The sequence below is a fragment of the Brassica oleracea genome, chromosome C3, assembly GCF_000695525.1.
Source record: "Brassica oleracea var. oleracea cultivar TO1000 chromosome C3, BOL, whole genome shotgun sequence".
In the NCBI taxonomy this organism is placed as follows: Eukaryota; Viridiplantae; Streptophyta; class Magnoliopsida; order Brassicales; family Brassicaceae; genus Brassica; species Brassica oleracea.
This window is the reverse complement of record NC_027750.1, coordinates 27473846-27479277: the sequence shown is the minus strand read 5'-3', so window position 1 is coordinate 27479277 and position 5432 is coordinate 27473846. Positions and strand designations below refer to the sequence as shown.

At 25.4% G+C, this 5432-nt stretch overlaps 1 long non-coding RNA gene across 1 annotated transcript in view; it reads left to right on the top strand.

The window, feature by feature from the left end:
* Positions 1-4235: 4235 nt before the first annotated feature.
* The window catches only part of LOC106332365, a 2504-nt gene continuing 1307 nt past the window's right edge, over positions 4236-5432 (top strand). The window contains exon 1 of the long non-coding RNA XR_001268064.1: positions 4236-4585. This is a non-coding gene — a long non-coding RNA (uncharacterized LOC106332365). The remainder of the gene's footprint in view (positions 4586-5432) is intronic.

Below are 5432 nucleotides of genomic sequence, written 5' to 3'. Positions count from 1 at the left end.
ACTATAAATAATTTATTATTAATAAAATTATGAAATTATTTACAATTTGATGACTAATTCATCACCTTTTTTTATATGTTAAATTTTTCATAGAAGTTTAAAAGTCATTTTATTTTCTTTAAACATGTATAACTAATTTATAATCTTTTATGCCATACTAAGTCATAATATAATATTTTTTCATATTTTACATTAATAACCATTGTTTTTATATATCGTCTACAATTCTCTAATTACGTCTATTTGTTCAATTTTTTATATGATATTGAATATTCATCGTAAATAGATGGTTTAAGATGCCAAAAAAATTATTTACTTGGTGAATATAATACATCAAATATTACAAATATATTATTATTTTGTTAAATAAATAATCAAAAACCAAAAATTCAAATCTGCGCTAGCGCGCGGGTCAGAGTCTAGTTTAAATTAAATTTGAAGCGTTTGTTTATTAGTATCGATAGGGTTGGCCAGCCCGTAGGTCGGGATATATTTTACTTATGATTTTGGTTAGTTTTTTTTTTAAAATGTTTCTATAATTTTGTGGTTTGTGTTTTAGATTTGTATTTGCAAAAGATGTAGATGATAATGATTTTTGTCATTTAAAAAACATTAGGTGAGAAGAAATTATATGTGATAAGATATTTTTTTTGGTTTTTTTACAATAGTTGTTTCTGTTGTCCAAAAAATTAAAGTTATGATACTATATATTAGTTACATTTTATCTACTAAATTAAATTATTTGATATATAATGTGTTTTGAATTTGATGATAGTATATAAATGTCTTTTATCTGTAATTCAATTAAAACATTAGAATATTGAAATTTAACCCAAAAAAAAAGATGAGTTAATTTTTTAGATGAATTTTGTTTGTTTATATAAAATTTATATATATAATAGTTATATTACTATTTTATCAAATTAATTAAGTTATATTTTACATATGTACAATACAAGACCAATAAAATTTATTAATTATTGTGTCTATTTATTTGTCGAGTTTTAATTTATAAACTTTCTACAACATATACATATATATATTATTTATTTTTTCATTATTTTGATCGATATCCACTTATCGGTTAAATATTTATATTACCAAACATTATCGACTAAAGCAAGAACTTCATTGTTTGTACAATTTTGTAAGAAAATACATTTCAAACTGAAGCGAACATATAATGGAGTACGAACCAAAATCAAATTGTTGTGTGTTAAGAGCATTTCCAAAAGTAATTTCAAAACTTCAAATATGAAATTTTACATGCTCTTAAAGCAACTTCAAAACTTCATATTTGAAGTTCTAATGTACAAAACTTCATATTTGAAGTTCCTTATTTTTAAGTCCTCGTAATTATCTGTTTTTTTAAATAATATTGTTAACTTTTATTGTTATTACTTTAGTCCTTATAATTTTATTATCGTATACAATTTTTGAACTTTTAGTTTTTATGATGACGTTGTAATTATAAAATTATAAAGATAAAAGTTATATCTTTATAATTTTATAATCTTATACAATCTTATATAATTTCATATATGTTTTCAACTTTTATAGTTATCATTAGTCCTTAATTAAAGATTTAGTTATTGTTCTTATTTCTTTTTGTGTAATTTTTTATTAGAATGTAATATTTATTGATTATATTAATTATAATATTTTATTATATATTCTACCGTGATATAAAAGTAATGTGTTTTTTATTATTTTTTATCAACAATAAAGACTAAAGGATAAAATATAAAATATAAAACTTAAAGTATTGTGATTTTATTAACTTTTATCAACAATAAAGACTAAAGTATAAAATATAAAACTTTTACAGTTAGATTTGAAATTCTTTTTTTGGAGAGACACAACTTCAAAGTTTAAATTTGAAGTTTTGTCAACTTCAAAAATCAAAAACTGGTTCAGTTTGTATTGATCTCAAGGCTATGTGTGAAATGAATTCTGGTAAAATGAATTAAATCAAAAATGTATTTATTTATTTCAAATGAAAACAAAGCGAGGTTCAACCACAAATTTCTGAATACTTTAAATAAACTAAAATCTGAATTCATTTTAGCATATGAATGGAGCATTCTCGGTGCAATACAGCGCAAGTTGTGGAGAATTACATTTATACTCAAGAAGCTACCTCACACCTAAAACCAGTTATTTGTTTGTGATGTTCTAACCTTTTTGTCTCGCAAAGTATGATATGTGCCTTGCTGAATGCTCCATAGGCTTCTTCCTTGGTGCTTACTATAGAGTAATATGATCAAGACATTTATAGTTGTCAATTATTTTATATCTATTATTTTTTTTTATCAAAATTTTGTAGAAACGTCATAATTTAATAAAATTGCAAAACAATGAACTTTAAAATTTGGATTAAAAGGTGACAAATTATGAAACTATAACAGTTTAAATCAAATTGGATTACATATCGGGCATCCACCGGTTCAATTGGTTAGTCTCGGGTTTTAGTGACTTTTATAAATATGGATATTTTTAAAAACCTAAATCAAATTATCGGATCACCGGATTAACCGATTTGGCTGTCAAATTTAAAAGCATCGATTTAAATGCAAAAATATTTTAAATAAACAAAATTCTTACAAATTTACAAAATATTTGTTAAGTTATTAGTGAAATTTTTCATCATAAAATAATCCATCATGATCTAGTATAATAGTTATATGTTTAAGCCTTTTCTATTTATTTTTTTCCTTTAATAGATAACATATAATATATATACTAACCTAAATCTCTCTTATTTTATGTGTCTAACACGGTAGTATAAAATTTGTTTGTCACTATAACCGTACGTTATAAATTATTTGATTGCTTATATTCCGGTTAAATTGAATTTGAATGCCTCTTAACCAAAATCAAGAATGTGTAAACCGTATATTAATAATATTCTCCACTGATATTGTTTTAAAATATATTTTAATTTGATTGCTACAAAAGATAGAACACATAAAAGACCACGGTGTAAGTTGACACATTGAAAGAAAAAATTGACAGCTAAAAAACATAGAACACATAAACAGACAGCTTGCTAGAAATTATGATTTAAAACCGTTGTTGAAGACCTTACTCATTGTGGTTCTTCGTTTAATACTCATCCAGAAGATACACACTCAAACTTTCTCATTCATCAACGGCAATTGTATAACAGGTAACAACATTTGAATATTGCATCTAAATGGTCTCTGTGCATTTTATTGATCACAATGAATAATTTTTAGGTGGATTTTGCTAAACTTTCGTCTGATATATGTTCAGTTTTGAGCACAACATCACTCTTAAATTAGTTGTGGTCCGTATCTCCTATATAAATAAGTTGAGCCGTATATGTATTTTCCTAAGGGTTAATAATTTTTAATTAAAGTTTGCTTAAACTCTTTTTATTGATGCCACATCAGCTATAAAAAGACTTACGAGATTGATAAATAAACAAGTCTAAAATTTAATTAATACAAATTTGATGTTACATCTTCTTAAAAGATCTTCAAGGTATATGCAGGTGAAAATGTTTAATTACCACGAAAAAAAACTGATTATGAAACGTGAATACTAGAAAAATATTGGAAAAATTGTTTTTTAGAGCAAAAAATGATAAATATGTCCCACTAATCTCGTATACTTTATGTCCCATTAGGCTAATTATTTTCAAAATGACAATAATACTCTTAAAATTTTAATTTTTAAATATAATAAATAATGGGTTCGATCAAGCGGGATCGATCGATCCGAAATTACAAGGTCGAATGGATCGATCGATCCTGATCATTATGCAGAACAAAAAAAACGCTGAGCATATACTGATCGACCTGATCCATTTCACTCGATCGGCAAATATCGATTTCATACAGATCGACTGATCTCGAATTATAGACCGATCGATCTCGTGCCCAGGTAAGTATTCCAAATCGATTTCTTGGTTTTCTTCAGTTATATCCGATTTGATTTCCACTTGATTTGAACCGACCAATTAACTCTTTAAACTCGATTTCTTTGGGATGAAACCCATAATTTATCATCTCCTTCACGAACAAAAAGGGGAGAAAATCAAAGTATCGAAGACTACGTACAGTAAAACTAATAAGGACATTAGTGGGAAACATGATGATGATTATTAGGCATCATATTTTGTCAAATAGCACCGACATTTAAACTTTATATGAGAACCACATATTGTTAACCGGTTTATGTGTGAAAGTTTTGTCTTTATAAACGGGGAGCGTTTTCTCAATATCAAACATAGAAAGTTCACTAAGAGAAATAATGGAGGAGAGTAGAACTATGTTGAAGTCACTGATCTTACTAATGATGATTTCCAGTTTTTGCCTCGAACTCACCGTTGCAGAAACCTACTGCCATGCTCAACGTCGCTTGTTAATTGACGCGTGCAAGATATTAATTTTTAGGCAGGCTCCCCCCGCTGAATGTTGTCGTAGAATAAGAACGACTCCAGCGTGGTGCGTTTGTCCTTCTGTAACACCACAAAGAGCGGCTCTCATCGATGTCAACTACGCTGTTGGGGTAATTCGTCAATGCGGTCGATATGTAGCCCGCGGTACCAAATGTGGAAGTAAGTGTATATATCCCCCTATATATTAATCGAGGATAAAAAGTTATAACCTAAATTTTGTAAATTTTTTTATAAAAACATATCATATATGACACTTGTGTATACCTTCTAAATCTTATTTCAAAGAATTCTAGAGCACCTTATATAAACTATAGTTTAAAAATTATACTCTCTAGCAAAATAATATTTTGCAGGCTATAGTTGGTCGCATATATCAAATATTTATTGTTTCACATGTTTTCCTTAAATAAAACCTACGCAATTACCTAATGTGATTAAAATATATATATAACAATTAATAATTTTAAACAATAAATATTTGATAACAATCTGTATACTTTTTTATCATTTTTGTTTATTTCTTTATTATTAAAATAAATTACATAATTACATTAATCATATAATAAAAATCTAGATTTTTTTGTATATATTGTATTTTGAATTTTTCAATACGAGTATAAATTACTAAAATTTTTAAAAGTCTCATATAAACTTTTATGATCAAGGTTTAATTTTTTTTCTATATTAAGATACAATGATTATAAGACCATATGAAGAAATAATTTTATTTTAATAGGTTTTTATGTTTGTATATATATATATATTTCATATCGTTTAAATTAAACTATACAGCGTATGAAAATGTATACTTATATTTTTATATTTTCATTGAACATATATTTAAAAGTTAATATTTTAATTTTGAAATCTTCATTGTTTTTTAAATGATTATAAATTATTGAAATTATCCCACATTAAAAAAAAAATCGTTGGTGTAAATTTTTGTTACATAAATACATAAATAATCATAAAATCATATGAGTAGAAACTTCATTTAATAAATATT